Source organism: Saccostrea cucullata, unplaced genomic scaffold (genome assembly GCF_032062105.1).
Source record: "Saccostrea cucullata isolate Sc308-1 unplaced genomic scaffold, CSIRO_AGI_Scuc_v1 ctg475, whole genome shotgun sequence".
Taxonomy (NCBI): Eukaryota; Metazoa; Mollusca; class Bivalvia; order Ostreida; family Ostreidae; genus Saccostrea; species Saccostrea cuccullata.
This window is the reverse complement of record NW_026920975.1, coordinates 138,390-159,997: the sequence shown is the minus strand read 5'-3', so window position 1 is coordinate 159,997 and position 21,608 is coordinate 138,390. Positions and strand designations below refer to the sequence as shown.

Below are 21,608 nucleotides of genomic sequence, written 5' to 3'. Positions count from 1 at the left end.
TACATGTACGTGTAAGCATTCAAGATTTAAGCTTGCATATATACTTAAAAATAAGCCTTTTCATAAAATCTACAGGTACAAATGTATGTAATGATATATTTTTATTAAAAAATAAGATTTCTTATAGTTATATTTTTATTTCTATTCACATTAGAAAAAATAATGCAATATTTAGACCTAGTTATTGAAATGCAACATAATGTACGTATATATACGGCGTATTATGAAGTCACAGTCATGACTCTCCAAATGTCTCATGCAGTTTGCTATATCCATACACAGGAAAATATGATCATGTGACAGACTGCATGTCATTTAAAATTGAATTTCATTTTTTCAGTATTCTCAAATCAGGAGTGACAATGACAAATGTAAATATTCTTATATAAATGACTTTTTTTTATTTCGCGACATTTCAAAATATTGTATGGGTATAAGAAGTAATTGTTCAGATCCGATCATAAACTGATGGTTGCGCATGTTCACCCAGCTCCAAATATACGTTCTTGTCGTCTTCATCAAGTTTACCAGAAACGATGTCCATGTTAAAGGCTGTTGCCGTAGTCTCTTTACCTTCTTTATACGCCAGCTTTTTTGGTTTTTCTTTCCCTTTCCATCTACTGGGAAGTACAAATAAAAAAAAGCATTGGTCTTTTTTTCCAACAAAACTAAGGATTTTAAAATATACAGTCTATATTTTTGGAGATTTGATATACAGTCAATTAATTTTATTTTCGGCGTGTAGCATTGGTGAGAGAGAGAGAGAGAGAGAGAGAGAGAGAGAGAGATCTTACCCGCCATTACCGACTTGTGAGGAATTGGGCGCATGGAATACATTGTGGGGAAAGTGCTTCCGTATTACAATTTTATTAAAATAATAGGCAATTTTTATGGAAAATAACTATATTATTATATACTCTCCTTTCTAATCGTAAAAATTACCTATCTGTCGTCTCAGTATGTAATCAAAAATTATGGGGAATGTTTTTTATCACTCATTCTTATGGGGAACGTCATCAGAACTCCTCTGGCTTTACTGTTGGATTTAACAATTATATCATTCTTGATGTTTTTGAACATTTTTCTCCTTATCCTCTACTAATTAGTGGATACAGTTACTTATTAGTGGATACAGTTTTACATAGACATGTGGTATTTTGATGTATAGTCTGTTTAAAATCGCTGAATAAATTTTTAACACTGCATAAATGACGTCACAATATTTACGAAACTCGTTACATTGAACATCGAACCCGATTCCACTGTTGTCCACAAACATGCAACGGTTTCTATATCGATGGAAATTGATTTTGTTCATTTATATTTATGTAATAAAAGTAAAATAAAAGGGGAATATATCAAGGATGACAGATAAACGCTGTTGAAATTTTCTGCATTATTTCCAACTATAACGAGACCTTAATCAAGTTTATATTCTAGGATACAATGACATTTTTCAGCGGAATATGAAGTGTGCATTAAGTTTCATTTATTATTTAATTAAAATAATGCAAAGGTAACAAGTCATCATAGATAGTGAATTTAAACCCATCTCCTCCTTCCTTCCCATTTTTTCCCGACCCAACATTTCCACAATTTAAATAAAATAGTTTTTGTCTTTAGTTGAATCGTATCTCTTTTTTAAAAAAAAATGGTACTCTAGTTCATTTCTCCTTTTAAAAACATATTTGTAAAATAATAAACGAAGTCCTCAATTGATCGATGAATTAGAGAGATCAACAAATCGTTTCATTTGTTAGCAGCATTTGTTGAGTTCAGTATATCAATTTATTTTCCAGCTTAAAAATTGTTTCATAAATTTTCAAAGTCAAAAGTTATATTTTTTCATTCAGTAAATCAATCTGACATTGTCCCCACGTAACGCAGTTGGGCGTGTTCGTTTGTGGGTGAATGGGCTTCGAAAGCAAATAGAAAGTGGTGTGGCTAATCGAAAGTGGGGGATGGGGCTAAACCAACGAATAAAAGTAAACCAAAAAAAATAATAAACATGCACCAATTTTCAATGCTTATATTATGTCAACCTTTGAAAAAAGTGGGGGGGGGGGCTGAACCCCCCTAGCCCCCACCCCGGTTCTGACGCCTATGGGTGAGTGACGTAATTTGCATCGTGGGATCATTATCGAATACAGAAGTTCTCTTTGCGAGCGAATGCTCTGCCTTGTTGTGGCCTTGTCTTTTGGTTTAAAGCGCAAGGACAACGACACCATTTATTTCGTTCTGTGTATATTAGTGTGTTTTTTTTCTATTATAAAAATTTTGGTCATTATATTTGAATACGAGAATTTTATAATACTTACCACGTGCATTGCAACAAGACCTTCCAAAATACAAAATAAGGCTTTACCTCAATTTGATTCTCAGAGTTTCAACCACAGACACCTAAGTGCATGTATGGATCCCCATTATTAATCGGAAAACAGTAAGATTATTTTTAATTTTCAAAAACATTGGATTTTCCCGTCAATTATGTCAAAAAATTATTCTATAAAAAAATGATTTTTTTCTTACGTTCCGATACGGACCAAATAATACAGTAAACCGTTTATAGAGATATACAAAGCTCGCAAGATAGGAAACACAATTTACAAACAAAAAAAGAGACAAATTAGTATTTAATTATTTTGAATAATACATAATTTGCAAGCACAATGTCAGAAAGATGTTTCCCTACAAGTATCTCTAACCTTCACTGCATCCTTTTCATTGAAGGTAGGAACTAAATACTAGTAACGGGCCGGGGGGGGGGGGGGGGATTCCCTGCGCTAGAGCAGTTGCCCTCACGTGGAATCTTTCAGTGTAAGTTTGATAGTTGATAGAATGAAGGCCTAACTGTAGTGATCAGTACTATATTTGATTTGCATATGTGCATTGTGTGACACTTTTGTCCAGTGGAGTGATTGTATATACCTTATGCCTTCATGTATCTTTATTTTGTGGCGAGGTCAAGTACGAAAAGGATGTCAAGACCTTAATGACCTTTAAAGATTCACAGCCAGTCTCTTAATAGTGGCTGTAGATAAAGAAGATAAAGTCATTTTTTTGTGAAGTCAGTTACAATATGATGAGCGGTGTCGATATTGTAATGTTAAATTTTATTAACACTTATGGTACTTATCCACTAAATAAATTAAAATAGAAAAGAAAAATGCATGAACAGTTAAGGTTTGTTATCTCGAAGTTGATGGGACCATAGATCGGCTTCGAGCCATCCGGGGGTTCGACATATTCAGGGTTATAATTCAAATGGACTTCAAATAAACAGGTAGAAATTTAATATGTCAAAATATATCCTCCTTGTTTGAAATTTCATTCTGTATTCGACCTCTTTATATTCTATTTATCAATAGATTATTTTTAACAACGTATACTCTTTATAATTCTCAACATTCTAGTATAAACTTTGTTATTATAAATAAAAGTATAATCCTTCTATTGACCTATAAAATCATGTGTATATATATCGTATCAGGGACGTAGCATCCGTGGGGATGATAGTATGGTTGCTCCCCCCACTTTATAACCATAGTATAGTGATAGCAAGGAGTGTAAGGAAAAAAATGGAAGTGGTAGTAAGTTGGCTTTGAAAAAGTTGGCCACTACCCCCCCCCCCCCCCATCCTCGAGTTTGGGCAACTTTAATTTTTTTTTTTTGCTTGTCAACTTGTTCAGGTAAGGAAAAAAAATTCTCTGGTTGCCCCCCCCCCCACTTTCAAAAGCGATGCTACGTGCCTGGATACATTAACCGGATATCATCTATGCATTTAAGGAATCACTGTTTAGTTAGTATAGTATGCCAGGGCATTAAGGACTGTGGGAAACGTGGGATAATTTGCATGACGGACGAAGTATGTTTCCCACTATTTTTGATGTCCCAGGCATACTATATTAACTAGACAGTAATTCATTATAATTTCATTGCACTGTGAAATAAAATTGTAGATTTATTAAACCCGTCCAGGATAATGAAAATGTAATTTTATCAGATCCATACATGTAAAATTGGTTTAAACAAAATTATTTTAGCATAATAAAATCAAACGCAAGAAAACCGATCACCTTTGTCTAGCTTATAGATAACGACAATAGGTTGTGAATCGGGTCCTTCGTTGGATAGCTTTCCAGTTACCACGATGGTGTGGTTTGTAGTATTTGATTGGCTTTACTATTATAATCAACATTCATTTGTTCTCTCAAAAACCAAATGTATGGTACAAGAGGTACATATACTAATCTCAGCGAGATGGGTAGATTACATATGCTAGTATACATATTTACAATAATTATGAGGGAAAAGAAATTACAGGAGGACAAACAATATCAAAAAATTGGAGATATATATACACAATTTTCGTATGAATGCTGGATAAGTACTTATAACATTTGGATGTACATATAATGTCTCTGCAACATCAAAATCTTTTCGAATACTACATAATGCATTATATTCCAGTAAATATCGAAATCTGTCTCCTATCTGATTATTATTATTACACAAAATGCACACTCTTTCATTTCTTTCAACATTATTTCATCTACCCATCTCTATTGGAAGACGATGGTTACTTGTTCTTAATTTTGAACTGATAGTTCAAAATTTTCTTGGTAAAATAGTTGAGTATTTTTCACATTCAAACTTTGTTTTAAAAATTTATGTGTAATACCTATACTGAAATTATTCAAATCATTATATAATATTTCTGTAAAAGCCGGTCTTTGAGCTTTTGAGCTACAAGGTTCGGGTGCGCGTATCATTACCACTACATTAAAGAAATTTTCATTACCGCTACATAGTCATTACCGAAACAAAAACGTTGTATTACCGCTACATATAGAATTACATATTACCGCTACATTGTCTCTTTCGCTAACCTGCCACTTATGAGTGTACAGATTTGTTTATTTAACTATAACATATACAAGCATAACATTGGCGGATCCAGAGGGGCGGGGGATGGAACCCCCTTTATTTTTTGCAAAGTGGAGAGAGAGAAAGAAAGAGGGGAGATAAACACGGTTTTCAATAATTTGTACGTCTAACTTATGTATTGAATATGAATATTTGAATATTTGCTAGAGAGTAAGGAAGGGTGTGTAGTGTGGGGGGGGGGGATTTTAAAATATATTTTATTTAATAAAGCACTTCAAATTTTTCAAATCAAGCACTGCATGTTCATGGATAAAACACACAGTCTTCACACTGTCTTTACACAATCAGTAAAACCCCAGTAGCATTTCCAAAAATCAACAGCCGACGAGTTTTGAAGTGAAAATGAGATTCTTCGAGAGACAGTCGTCAGCTCATCGGCCGTTGTCTTGGCCGATTTTGACTTTTTTTTTTCTTTTTTTTTTTTTGTCGGCTAACCAATTTTGTGTCCATCGATCGGTCCAAGTTATAATGTTTCTGCGTCGGTGGCCAATTTCTTCAATTGAAGTTATCCGACGTATGACCAACCTTCGATCATCGTCCGACCATCGGCAGTCAGTTTATTAATAAGTCGGTCGTCCGTCGTTCGACAATAAGAGTGTTCAAAATTTCGCACGACCGTTTAAATCAAACTGTAGCCCAGAGCTCGATGATAGGTTGTGGTTATATAATTATATGCTGTGGTTATATAATTATATGCTGTAGGTCAAAACTGCAATTGTTTAAAATTAACCGGCAGTAAAAAACACCGCCAGAAAAAAAATTAACCCCGCTTCTACAATCTCCCCTTGTATTTCTATATTTCTGTAATATTCATACATTCCCTCATTTATTTCAAACATTAATATTTTTACTTAAAAAAAAAGCATTACATGTACCTCATTTCAGTCAATCATGTAATACCTTCCTGTTCAGCACTCCACTCTCTCATTCCTATTACGGTTAGGCCTGTTTTTTGAGCAAGTAAAATTTAAAAAAAAACAATACAACTACAGCATATAAATAATTATGAACCCACAGCATATAATAATGAAACCACAGCATATAATAATGAAACCACAGCATATAATCATGAACCCACAGCATATAATAACGAAACCACAGCATATAATAATGTACCAACAGCATATAATTATAGACCCACAGCATATAATTACAAACCCACATGCAGCATATAATAATAGACCCACAGCATATAATTATAGAACCACAGCATATAATTACAAACCCACAGCATATAATTATATAGCCACAGCATATAATGATAGACCCACAGCATATAATATAATCACCTAACATAAGGCAGCCATGGCGATCCATATGTATCGGTGATATTTCAATCTATAAGAAGTAGCGGTAATGATCGGTTGAAATTTTGTAAAAAAAAAAAATTATAACGATAATGAGTTGAAATTTTTAGCGATGTAGCGGTAATGTTGAGCTCCCCAAGGTTCAATGTGTCGACTTTAATTACACAGCTGATTCCATAGACAACTAATGTCATTTTTGTAAATGAGAAGTAGCAGGTGACCAAGAATAAGTCTTTGGGGTACACGAGCTTTAACCCCCTTCCCCGCAGTCACGCATTTTAACGCATATGCCATTTCCTATTTCTAACGCAAAATCACGCATATACCGTTTCCCAGCAATCACGCATTTTAACGCACTTTAAAAGTTCATTTAATCGTTAATTTAATACCAAATTCCTTCTATTTCATACTTGCAAAAATCTCATCAAAGAAGAAAAATCATTTTTGCATTAAATTATAGCGTCATAATATTATTTACGCTAAACTTTATAGAAACGTGTACCACGCTTAAAGGTGCTTGAGGGGGAATGGTAAATTTCTATTTCTATGAAGTGAACATTTAGTGTATGTTGTATAACAGTTCAGTAAGTTGTAAAGAGTTAATAAAGGTAAACAGACACAAAATTGAAGTTACATGACTAGAGTATTTTCTCAAATTTTCTGTATTTTATCAAGACATATATATTCAATTGCAATTTAGCTTTCCACATGAAAATATAATAAAAGTCTTATTTCATCTCGGAATTATTGAAACTTCGAACTTGTGGACTGGTTTGATTGACATACATGTATCCTCCCTTATTCACATTTTTTTAAAATTTCATTCTTAATACTTATGAAAAGTGGCAATTTTGATGTGTATTAATGTGTATCAAACTATTATCCAGAAAATTCAGAGTAGATATGATCGAAAGCAAAATTCTCTCACAGTACATTGTCAGTCCTTGTACATTGGTGTGTACAGACTTTACCAACTGAACACACCTGGTGAGTCGTAAACTTTAACGATAACAGAGCTCGTTCACGGATGAATTCAATCTACTATGAATCTTAGATCTAGATCTGTCTCGACCCCCACCCCTCTTTTTTATTTGTCTGATCTGCTTTTAACATGCATTAAAGTATAAATGTTGCGGTCATACAAGATTGATCGCCGGTTGCAAGCTAGCTCAGTTGGTAGTGGACTTGTCTAGAAGATTCCGAGGATCCGGATTCAAATACTATCGCAATCTTCGCCATATTCTTTTTCCTTACTCATTACATATAACTTAATTATGTCAAACAAAAGACAGTTCAATGGAGTGGAAAGAAATTGTGTTTCAACATCGATCTAGTCATTCTTTAAAAACTAACTAAATAGGGATGGATATCACCAAAATTTGCGTATTACGATATATCATATTTTTCCAAACCATAATATCGCAATATTTTTACATGCCGGTTTTACAATGTTTTTCAATTAATATTCACATTTCTCTCTAAAATGTACGGAAAAACAACATAATTTCATTTTTTAGTATAAGCAACTTTGGATGCTACATGTATGATGCCATGTTTTACCTTTTAAAATTTTTACACTTCTATAGATATAATGTGGAAGATTCAACAAATAAATGAATAAGTTCAGGAAATTATAACTATATTGTACATGCATGTACCTACAATGTAAATACCGGTTTCTTGGTCTCTGTAACACGATCGCGGCATATCAATCTTGTAAAGTAGGCTCCCCCTAAAATCCTCCTTACAAAAATCTCTCACTAACGTCAATTTTGCGGGGGGAGGGGGTGTCCTATTCTGTGTAGAAGGTGTAGAGTACAGTTTCCTCGAGAGCCACCACTCCACCCCACCCCACCCCTCCAATAAAATATACTTAATGTACTTATGTTTTTGAAGGGGAGAGGGACAGTATAATGTCATTTCTTTAAAATGGTGACCAGATGCATTGAACATACGTATTCGAAGAATGAAATCTTTAAATCTCATTTTTCTCAGCAACTGTCAAGCTGTAATTTATCTTTAGAGTTGATCAATATAACTCAGTGAAGAATAACAGAATTGAATAAAAAAAAACGGTAGTCGAATAAATAAAATGTGGTGCGATCTTGACAACTTGGACATTGCTAAGGAGGTCTCAGCGAGATTTTCAAAGTTATGTAGATTGAGTTTATTAAACCTAAATTGCATAAACGTAGAATTCATTAAAGTCATAAAGGATAAACTTGCTTGAATATTGAAGAATGAGTTTAATATGCATAACCAAGACGTAAACGAATGGAGGCATACTAGCATTGTCTTACAAGTGCATTTGAAATAATTATTTTCTTTTTTCTTAACAAAGTATGATTATATTAACAGCAGGACAGTTAAATAAAGATTTTGTTTTCATAACAAAACCCAGCGCAAATTAAAGAAAATGGAGGGGGGAGGTAACGGGTGCAAAAAGCCTATAGCGTCAGATATCAATAAATCCCATTTGATATGTAAATTGCGTATTTAAATTTACTTTTCATTAATAAAATTTATGAAATTATGAGGAAAAACTATTTTCTGAGAGAAATTATATCTTATAAACAATTTTCAATTTATAAAATATTAAATGGTATACGTGGGATTCAAATCCTAGCAAAAAATACCGAAATAGCATACTGCTCTGAGAATAATGCCTAGCTCACCTTTTTCGGCCGGTGGCCGTAGACAGGTGGTAATCGTTGGTATGAGTGATGCCCAAACATCGGTCCACATCGGTCTAGTAGTCCTTAAAATATCAGTCACACTATCAAGCAATGGGTATATGATGGGCAACCAATGCGTTTTTTTTTATAAAAATGGCGTGGTTGCTGGCCTGACTTACGAAGTCCCAGCGATGCATTGCTAATCATTAAACAATGTCCCAGGGTAATTTGGCAATGTATGTTACATCGCTTATAAACAATGTCCCAGGGTAATTGGCCAATGTGAGCTGCGTCTCACTGGTAGAATTTATGCCTGTTTACCATTTATTTTCTATTTATTGATAAAATTGCCGACTCCTGTGCTTATACATTGGCGAACATCGTGACGTTTGTACGTCGGTCGACTGTAGGCAATTGTTCGGTCGAACATTGACCAATGATTGACCAATGTCTGTTGCCCTCCACTCAACCCTTTGATGATCTTAGATTCAACGGAGACTTTACGATGCTCGACCATACATCGGCCAATCCTTGAAATATGTGTTAATGATGGGTTGCCGATGAGGAGCGATGTGGGGCATCGGTGGTTAAATCGCTGCTTTTTTACGACGAATTATTTTCTATCGATGACCCAACCAATATGCAAAATGGCCTCAGTCATCGTCCAGTTACTAGTGGTGTCCGGCCGGCAACCATGCAAATTTAATCGAAAAACGCATCGGTTGGCTGGGTAATGTGACTGATACTTGACGCGATAACCACAATGCTATGTGGCTCATGATGATTATGGGCATTTAAATCATGTTTGTGATATGACATTCTGCCGCCTTACCCCCCCCCCCCCCCTCTTCTTTATGTGAACAAGCACAGAAAGCAATGTATGGTGTTGTAAAAAAGATAAGACAGTTTACCCTACCAAATGAATGTAAATTAGATTTTTTGATAATGTTGTTGTTCCAATTTTGACTTTTGGCTGTGAAATTTGGGGATATCAAAACCTTGACATCAATGAACGTGTGTAGTTACACATTTAGATTTTTGGTGTATGGGGAGAATGGGTGATTCCCAGTCTATATTACATGTAATATCTTTACAAGAATGATCTCTTACTGGTTAAAATTGCTTGCCCCGAATTACATGTGATTATGAGCTCATTAAATATCTTTATAAGTGGTGAAAAAGTCCATGAATGTGGCCGGATCTTCTGTGAAAGTTTCATCAAATTTCATTCAGTGGTGGTTAAAATTGCTTGCCCGGACGAATTCTTTAGAAACAAAAAAGTTTGTGTTTTGTGTAAATACCTTTGTTCTCAATATTTTCAAGGAGGTCCAAAAACCCATGAGTGGATTTTGTTTATAAAGTTTTTATCTCTTGTGCACATGGATTGTCCAACATTTAGTATGATCGAAGTCTAATTGACAGGAATTGGGTACTTGCATCAGTGAAGTTTCGCATTTTCGCGCTTCGCCGTCGCATCTGCGCACTTTCCTTTCTTCGCAAATTGCAATTTCGCAACTTCGCCCTTGCAACTTCGCACTCTCGCATCATAGGCGATGGGCGAGTGGTGCGAGTGGCCCCAACGGAACACCATAGCAATTGGATCAAATATCATGGACATGTGATTAAATTAAAAGAGAATATTTAGTCAAATCATTGAGACGTTTGAAAAGCGTCTTTTGCTTCTTTCCGAGCACCAAGGACATTATAATGGCATTATTGGACAATGAACAGCCCTCGAATGTATATCGCATAATATAGACTTAGGCTTTACGCTCCCTTGTTCCTGGACAATACCACAAAAAGATAAAACAAAATCAGACTCAGTGATTTCAGGTTTCCTTCATAAAAGAATGAAAAAGAATGAAATAATTTTCTTAAATGGATTCATTAAACATGTTGGAAAAAATGTGTGTGTGTTGGTGGAGGGGGAGGTGTCTTTTTACGCGTGCTTTCTTTTCCTAGTGAGAGCCCTTAATTCTCTTTAATAAGGAAAGTACATTAACCCTGTTTGCTTACATTTTTCAAATATGAATTATGTGTCACAAGTGTGCAATACACATATTTACCCTACTTGGTGTAGTAGCTGCTCTCCGAAAAATATATGTTGAATTTACAGACCTGTATGTCAATATATTTTTTTTCGGAGAGCTACAGTTCTGCAGCTAAGTTGGTAGGACCTTGATACTGTAAACTTTGAAGTTTGTATTCATTTTTCTAACTCCGTACACAAATTAATCTAGTTTGTTAATGGCATTTTTGTTTATGTTGTGCATAAGACATCGTATTGACCTTGAGAACGACAACACATTTACGACAATACAAATCGAACTTAATGGGATAAAAAAATCGAAACATTCTTGGATTCGAAATATAGGCATTAAAAACAGAAAAAAAAAGAATTTCTGACTACCACCTGACATAACTATGGTATTAGAAATATCGGTGTGCGTTGTTGAACATCCCCTACTAGAGGATTTTTCTCTCGTATGCAATGCATGAAGACACAACCATTTGTCGATAGAGGGCAGTGAATTTACATAAACATCTATACCTGGCCCTCAGAGCCATTTATGAATGAGGGGTCTTTTTGCGTGCATGTCAACACTTACTTTGACGAGGGACCTCGATCGGTTCATACGGTATCATAAGAAGGACTGATCTCCGCGTCCTGCAGTGTATTCGAATTCGCGAATTTAGGACACGGCGCCACGCGGAACACTTTTTGGTTAGTAGGAGAATAAACACATTTTAACTTTACGATACATAGAGCTCCGTCTTAACACAAACATTTAACTCCCATAGATTACTCACTTCCCAATTTTGGAAGAGCTAGGGGCCCCCTTTTTAAAAATTACGAACCTAGATTATATAAGGAATTTTAACCACTGTGCCAGGCCGGTGTAAAGATGTGTAATGACTACCATAGTAATGAAATGACGGGTCATTTTCTAACGACAAAACCCCGAAGAAAAAAAGTCCCATTTTTTGTATGCACTATCTAAAAATTTTACCCCTGTTGAAAATTGACATTTTTTTCCATTAGAGTGTTTGAACTTCAATGTTTAATTCTCCAATATGTCCCCATTGACCAACAGTGGACGTATGTTTAAATAAATCACCATTACATTTGTATATTTCTATATTTCAAACACATTGAAAATCGCAAAATGCCAAATATTAGTTATATTGGTTGGCTGTCTTTTATTCCTTTCATATTTGGACGTTTGACTGATTATAGACATTGATAGCTAAGACAAAAAAGCGGAAAGATATGCAATGTTTTATAATTATGTATATATTTTGGATGCTATAAAGTCCTGTTTATTAGGTAGAATGTATCGAAAAGGATATTAATAATATCTCGTATGAAGACATACTTTTGGTATAATATATTATGTATTTCCTAATGAAAAAAAGGTGAAATTAATGAACACTGATTTTAAAATATCAACAATCTATTGGAATTCCCATAGGTAACAATTGTGCTCCATTATCAGCAGACCTGTTTTTATATTCATATGAAGCAGAATTTGTGCAAAATCTTATGCGTGAAAAGAAGAAAACACTCGACATTTAGATATATCGACGACGTATTGTCAATTAACAATAGTAATTTCCATTCCTACGTCGATACAATATATCATGGTGAACTTGAGATAAAAGATACCACAGAGTCTGGCACATCTGCTTCATACTTGGATATTTAACTTGAAAAATGTGTTAATGGTAATCTAACAACCAAGCTATATGATAAACGTGATGACTTTAACTTTTCTATCGTCGACTTCCATTACATATGCAGCAATATACCTTCATCACCTGCATATTGCGTCTATATATATATATATATATCAATTGATTCGATACGCAAGAGTACCAATATTCTCTACGTATGAACAATTTCTAAACCACAGTAAATTATTGACAAGAAAGTTGATGAAAAAAGAATATCAGCAGTCTCGTTTAAAGACATCATTTCTTTAGTTCTATGGTCGATACACGGCGGGTGTGACCGGTCAGCAGGGGATGCTCACTCCTCCATGGCTCCTGATCCCACTTCTGATGTTTCGCAGGTCAGTGTTTGCTCTGCTCCTATTTTGTATTGTTGTATAGATGTTGATATTGAATACTGTTCGTTATCTCCATATCCTTCTTCCGTCAGTTATAAATACAACAAGTTGCTGTCCTTAAAAAAAGGACTGAAATACGTGGACCATATGCATGTTTTTCTAACCGAAATTCAATTAAGAAATTTTCTAGGTGTAGTGAATATTCATGTAGGTTTGTTCTCATTTTCCACAATGATCTGCCTTCTTATGACTGATTGTAGTTTCAAAGCAAAGTTGTTAAATTTTATCTCCGATTAGTGGCCTTAAGTTATGTCAGTTTCAAAAATCGGGCTATTTGATACATGTGCATGTAACCGATAATGGCTGCGACTTGACACCTGTTTTGGATTTATGCGGAAGAAGAACCGAGATATGATGATGGTTCACGGGTATCACAGCTCTGTAGCACGCAGAAATTTTTGCCCCCCCCCCCCCCCCCACACACACATTAAAACCCGTTGCTATATATAGACCTCTATCAAACGGCATTGGATTGCTGAAAAAATTATTTTGCGAACCTTGATGCACAAGTATTATGCCATTGAAAACTTCTTCTATCTTTTAAAATCTAGAATTAGTCGTTGAGTGACGTTTTTCATTCAAGATGTTAAGTTACATGTATATAAGTTCTTCCTACTTTTTAAAATGCTTGTACAATAGAATCATAGTTTAGTTTGTACATAAAAGGTATATGACTGTATAAGTGGGAAATTTGGATCCGCTAATGACTATGTGAATGCGATATGTGGATTTAAAAGCGCGATTTGCAAATAATGGCATATTCTAATTCGAATAGGGCGAATTATTCTACGGGCAGGTTACCTAAGGTGCGAACTCTCCATCATTCTCGCGCATGCATAGCCTGTCGTTTGCATCCTGTTAAATTTCGCTTATATATTTGCTTCGTGGACCTCAGGGTCCGCGCAATCATGACTGCAATATATTCCTTTTAAAATTGTTCCTTTACAAAGCAATAAACGAAAAAAAGTCCATCATATCTATTGTTATACCTTTAAAAATTTGTTCTTACATAAATCTAAACGAAAAAATTCTAACATTTTTAATGTTTTGCTGAGCGGGCACAAAAAAAATCGATGTTGGACCGTTTAGTGAGATGTTGGACCGCTTACGTCACAGGATGGGTGGGGCTGAATCTCATTTTTCATTCGTTAAACAGTGACTGAGTTAATGTTAAACCACGGAATGCAGTACAAAATACATGCATGTCAATAAAATAAACTGAAAAGTATAACAAAATAATTATTGACAGAGTTCTCGGGCTAAATGCGTTTTGTCGGACCTTCGAACCAAACTGTGTGCCTCAGACAGACAGTTTGGTTCTTGGGTCCGTCAAAACGCATGTTGCCCTCGAACCCAGTCAATAAATGTGTAATGATTTGCTGAGCGGGCATAAAAACATTCGATGTTTGACCGCTTTGTGAGATGTTGGACCGGTCGATGAGATGTTGGATCGCTTAAGTCACAAAATGGGCGGAGCTTAATCTCATTTTCATTCATTGGTGTTCAGTAGTGACGGATCTGAGGTTACATCACGGTAGATAGTACAAAATACATGTATATGTGAGAAAAATGAAAATGAAAGGTATAGCAAAACATTTATTGACTAAGTTCTCGGGTAAAATGCGTTTTGTCGTTCTAACATCCTCAGACAGACAGTTGGTTCTTGGGACTGACAAAGCGCATGTTGTCCTCGAACTCCGTCAATAAATGTATAATGTTTAACTTTCTTAATTTAACTTTGACCTTTTTCATAAATATGTAAAATTAATATAAATAGTTAAGCGCTTTTCTTTGTTTGCTAGTACGGAAATTAACGTCGCAGCTTTCGCAGAAAAAAATATATATTAGGTATAAAATATTTTCTGCAACAGCTGCGACGTTACCCAAACTCGAAAATCCTATTTCGTGGGGGTGGGGTGGGTGAAGGGGGGCAACTTTTTCGGATACCAACTTCTTTCAGCATCTTTTTTTGCATACAATGTTACATTACCCTTATTTCAATTTACTGTACCACAAAAGGGGGAAGCAACCAGCCTATCAATGAACATTTGCAATAGTAAAAGTTATGTTGGGAAAAAAGTGGGGGGAGCCTCCCTTCCCTTCTCTGTTGCCACGTGCCTGTATTATTTCCTAAACAGGGAAAGATGACAATAGAAAAAGCTAAAGTCATTCGTTTGGCAGAAAATTTACTTTTAATTTAGTCTTAAATATAGTCAGTACTGGTATAGTCAGAAGAACGTCCAAATATGAATCAGACATGGCAATCATATACGTGTAAGGACATAAAATTTCTGCATGTCTGAAAAATATCGTCCATGTATTATGTGGATTCAATTTTATTTATAAACAGTGGGATACTCTTTGAGAAATTCTTCAAAATTTACTCGTAGAATAATGAAGATTCCAAGCATAACGTACATTCAAGTACATGTACATGTATGAAAACATGGTCGTCTGAGAATTGGATACACAGACATATATAAGAGGAATTTTTTAAAACCCATTGTCATATTGTAATTTTTGAATTTATCGGGTGGTAGTAAATACAAAAATTGTCATATTGTAATTTTTGTATTTAATACCACCCGATAAATTCAAAAATTACACAATGACACCACTTTAAAACAGTGCTTCAATTGTGAAACTAATGTAGAAACATTTCAATACAGTCTTGTGTATATTGAATTTTTTATGTAGATAAATGTTTTCAATTTTGACCTTCCTAGTGAATATATGGATATTTCATTCCTAACTTGAACTGAAAATACAGTAGATTGAAAACAATTTCAGAAAAGTTATTTCGTCTGCATCCGAATTTCGCTCAAACGAACATATTCAGGCACTAGGAAATTGAGAAGGGGCTTGCCCTCCGGTTTTTGATCCCCACATATATATAGAGCGGACCGGATCAAAAACCCTTGATTTGAGGGGGTGATAGAATCAGGAGGGGTGGAGTTTCCTCCCACTTCTATTTCCATGATCATATTTTTTTGTTGTTCTTCAGTTTTTAGCATTTAAAATGTTCACTGGAAGTCTGATTGTCCTTTTCATGCTCCCCCAACGTTTTAAATTTGATACAGAAAAATAAAAGGAAATCACCCTTACATCACAAAACCTTTTGATCCAAGATATTTCTAAGGTAATTTGTCATTTTGCCTCTTAAAATACACCTTTCAATGCTATGCTTCGACATTTATTGTTTTTCTACATTTTGCCAAAAAAGATTTCAAATGCAAAACTTATACTGGTTAAGCTGATGTTAGCTCCGATGGTCTCATTGGGTTTGCATGTCTCTGACTTGTAAACAAGAAACTTGACATGTCTGCTCCATCAGTTTGAATCATTTTAATCGTTGAATCATATAAAACTTTCATTGATGCTTTTTTCTGTCATGACGATCAGTGATTTTGTAAAATTGAAAAACAATGCACTCCTTGCCATTTTGGGCTCGATAAGCCCTTTACTCCTCTAAATTCTGAGTCATTGCCTTGACCTTAAAAAAAATACAATGATGGTATAATGTAATATTATCAATATACGAGAGATATTCGGAAATTATAGCGACATTTACATTTACTCCATGAAGGACAAAACTTTTTCTACGGACATATTCTATTTGGTTATTATTTGTCTTTATTTATGCCTAGAAAAAGTAACCCCCCCCCATTCCGGAGAAAAAATTTCAAAACTAGTTCAGGAAGTTCTTAATATAGTTTTAGTCCATCCTCGCAAGCAAGTGGTCCTGAGTGAAAACATTGCGTTTTGCGCAGTTTGGGGGGGGGGGGAGAGAATTTCTCCTCTTTTCAGCATTGATCAATCAAGTACCATTCACTCACTAATTCTAGACACATTCTTTCAACAATCTGTATATATTATCCACCTCTCAACTCTTTATAGTCAGGGACGTAGCAACAGTGGGGGCCAGGACGAGGCCAAGTCCCCCCCACACACACACACACTTTTTTCCCCAACATTACCTTTTCTATTGAGAATGTCCACTGTAAAGTTGCCCCCACTACAGGAAATGTAATATGGTATGTGTTGTATGCGAAAAAATTGGAAGTCAAAGGAAGTTGGCCTTGGAGAAAGTTGGCAATTTTCCTTTTTTTTTTTTTTGCTTGTCAGCTTTTATAGGTAAGTAAAAAATTTCTCTGGTTGCCCCCCCCCCCCACTTTCAAAAACGATGCTACATGCCTGATAGTAGTCTCTACAGGCGATAAACACGCTTGAAGTGTATTTTCAGCAATTTAACAAACGATTTTAATCAAACCAGTTTACCACTGTAAAGGATTTGGAGGTGGATAAAATATACAGATTGGTTACAGAATGTGTCCAGAATTCGGGAGTGAGAGGTAGTTGATTGAGCAATGCTGGAAAAAGGAGAAATTTTCCCCAAAGTGCGCAAAAAATCTTCAGCCGTAAATGGTACCTTTTTTGCATTACAGGATCTGTAGCTTTATGGACAAGATTAATATTTAAAACCACAACGCCACAGTTCTGCAGCTAGGAATAAGGCCACACCAATAAAATTTATTGTTCGTCGGACCCGTACTCTGCAAATCTAAAAAATATAATTGTCCACTCAAATTTTTTCACGCACCGCCTTAAAATTTTGCCTTCAAAAAAGTAATAATATTATTATTTAAGCGCTAGCCCGCTCGTACTTTTTTCATCAAATGTCCGACGAACAAGGAATTAAATTGGTGTGGCCTTATTCACATGTGTTGACTTTAACTTCCTTTCCTTCTTTTTCTCCAATTTCTTCTATATAATCTAGACACATTCTAGCATATGAATGTGTTGAGATGTATGACAATTGCAATGGAAGTTAATCCTTTCATTTTCAAAACAAGATGGAATGGAATGCAACCCCCATTCGATTAAATTCATGTCTATTAAGGACATACACAACATACCTTACCTACTGTCAAATAATTTTCCAAGATATTCTAGATTTAAACTTATAATATCATTAAATGTTCTTAGACAAAAAATCAGCATGCGTTACCAGGGTTTTGAAAGATATCGAATTTTGAAATTTTTTGCATTATTCAAATAAAAATGTACAAAAATTATAAAACAAGAATTCCAGATTTTTTTTTCCATCAAAAATTGTTAAAGAGGTGTACAAATTCATATATAGACATTAAAAATATTGCACCCAGGTCCTTCATTTAGTGGAACTCTTCAACTCCAAGGCAGAATCCAAAAAAGTTAAAACTATGTTGCGCATGACCTTAACATGAAAGTCAAGAAATTCCACTGAAATTCTAAAGAACATTATGTACTCCTTTAATTAATATACTATTTATATGAACCTTTCTCTTTCCACAGAAGCCAATTTGGATATAAAAACATATAGTGTACACTTAAACTTGTTTTATTTTCTTCCTTGCATGGTCATTCAACATTAAAGTATTTGTACATGCATTTTAAAAATCTGTATTATGACAAGGGATAATTTTCGTTGAGTGATTAACAAATTCTTCAAAATTCTAAATAAAAGATGATAAATCTTCTACAATTGTTTCTATTAAAGAGCTTAACATTATTGGACTCAAGAAAATAAAGCATTCCTTTTGAAAATAAATAAACCTAACAAAACCTGCTTCAGCTGTGTATTGTATATGAATATCCATCCACCAATCTCCAAGTATACATGATTGAAGAACTGTGGTTCTATGAACTATCATTGGCAAAGAAAAATTCTGTACGTTTTAGTTTTAAAATTTGGTCATTTTTTGTATAATTTTATAAGGAGCTCTCCTTCTAAAGGAGATCAATATAGTCTAAAAATGGCCACAACCACCAGCCATATATAAATTTCCTTTTTATGAATTCTGGCATGTGGTAATTTGAAAAAAAAAATGAATCTAAATGATCTAGGCCACAACAATAAAATTTTTTGTTTGTCTGACCAACGCGCTTATTTAAACAAAACCATACAAATAATATTAATTACAATTTCTCGCACCATAGGAATTCTGTGCTATTTTCTGTTCCATTTCCGCTCTTTTTATTGTATTTTAAATCTGCTTACTCTGTAAATCAGAAAAAATATTATTGTCCGCTCAAATTCTCACGTTTTGCCTAAAAAATTGCCCAGCAAAGAGTAATAATATTATCATTTAACCGCTTGCCTCCTTGTACTTTTTTTTTAAATCAAATGTCCGACAAACAAGAAATTAAATTGGTGTGGCCCTACATAACTTTAAGCTTTGTGAAAAATGGTATCACTACATGCATATATATATATATAAAGAATAAAATTACATGTACATGCATTAATATAAATTATAAGGCAAAATAATCCATCTTTAGATCTAAGGTATTGTTGATATAATATTTAGACACAAAGTTCTTTAATTTTCTGTATGACTAATGCCTTCATTTTTTTTACTTCCTTAATGTCAAATCAAATCCTTTAAAGGTAGTGCTTTGGGTCATGTTGCTGTGAAGATACATCGAAAATATGTAGTTTTCTTCTTCTCCCTGTTGTTTGGAGTTTTGAAGTACCACGATAATACCTGAAATTAGAAAACATCATTTCTGAGCATTTAAAGCAATGTGATTAAGCAAATTCAAAGAATTGTGGTCCCTCGCTTTCGGTATCTTAGTTTGTGAGATGCTATTATATATAGCATATTGTGTTAAATATTAATTCCCTATCATATATTGTCCTATTCCAAAGCAATATTTTGAAATAAGGTCAAATAAAAAGGTCAAAGATTAAAATCATTCCAAAGTCCAAAACATCTCGATCTTGTCTCACAAAAGGGACATCAAAAATGAAAATCAAAAGTTACAATGCAAACAAGAGGCCCATTGGCCACATTGCTCACCTGAGCACATGGGCCAGTTAAAAAAACAAGTCAGCTCAGTACTGAAGTTTACTTGTTTATTGGGGATGAATTTTTTTATTACTTGAGAACTCACTTGATTAAAATTATATGTTAAATTGGTTTTCATTTTTGATGTCCTTTTTGGGAGACAAGATCGAGATGTTTCGGACCTTGGAATGATTTTAATCCTTGACCTTTTTATTTGATCGGGGCTCACCTGAGCACATCGTCTAGGAAAAAGCACAGATCAGGTCAAAACTGAAAAATTGAGGGGGGGGGGGGTCGCTTGGTTATGATTTGAACAAACTTAAATATACATTAAGGGGGTTGATTCCATATAAATATCACTAATCATGGCTTTGAAGTACCTGAGATGAAGATTTAAAAAGATTTTCATATATATAGCTATCAAAAAGTTTCATCGGCAATTTTTGGCCCTATTCTACCCCTGGGGGTCATGATTTGAACAAACTTGAATCCACACTACCTGAAGATGATTACACATGAGTTTCATCTTTCTTGGCCCAGTGGTTCTTGAGAAAATGATTTTCAAAGATTTTTCCTATATACTCCAAGGAAAACTTTGATTGGCCATTGTGGCCCCATCCTACCCCTAGGGGTCAAGATTTGAACAAACTTGAATCTACACTACCTGATGATGATTACACATGAGTTTCATCTTTCCTGGCCCAGTAGTTCTTGAGAAGATGATTTTTAAAGATTTCTCCTATATACTCCTTTGTGAATTTTGATTGGCCATTGTGGCCCCACCCTACCCCCATGGGTCATGATTTGAACAAACTTGATTCAACACTACCTGAACATGATTACACATGAGATTTCATCTTTCCTTGCCCAGTAGTTCTTGAGAAGAAGATTTTCAAAGATTTTTCCTAGTATATACTCCTATGTAAAACTTTGATCGGCCATTGTGGTCTCACCCTACCCCTGGGGGGTCATGATTTGAACAAACTTGATTCAACACTACCTGAACATGATTACACATGAGTTTTCATCTTTCCTTGCCCAGTAGTTCTTGAGAAGAAGATTTTCAAAGATTTTTCCTAGTATATACTCCTATGTAAAACTTTGATCGGCCATTGTGGTCTCACCCTACCCCTGGGGGGTCATGATTTGAACAAGCTTGAATCTACACTACCAGGGTCTGACAAATCCCATTCCCCGACGCCCGGGGCTAGTGAATTTTAAATGGGGGGCAAGTGAATTTTTTTAATAGGTACATGCCCGTGGGCAAGTGACTATAAAAAAATCAATAAATATTTTTTAAAATGTTATAGGACACGAGTCTGAAGTTCTTATTGTCAAAAAAAAAAATCCGGAAAAAAATTTTCCTACCTTCAACTTATATATAAATTCACCAGGATGGCAACGTTTTGGGGGAACCCACCTAAATAAATAGATCTGGGCTTGGCCTAAAAAATCTCGCAATAAATTCAGTATTCGGAGCGTTTTACTGTTTATTCAAGTTTAGAAAGCCAATCTGCTTGATGACTACAGGCCTTTTCTGGCTGTTTTTCCAATTTGACAGCTCATCCTGGACTCCATGCCACTAAACTGGAAGTAAATCTCGCAGTGTATATTTGACGTCTTTGAACATGATGAAAGCTTGTTCAAATAAAATAAAATAAATAATTATTCAACATATTTTGATTCAGTTATTTTAAATATATTTAAGAAAACTTTAAA

At 34.7% G+C, this 21,608-nt stretch overlaps 1 pseudogene; it reads right to left on the bottom strand.

Annotated features, from left to right (window-relative positions):
- Positions 1-376: 376 nt before the first annotated feature.
- Positions 377-21,608, bottom strand: part of LOC134258890 (multiple epidermal growth factor-like domains protein 11) — a 46,552-nt pseudogene continuing 25,320 nt past the window's right edge.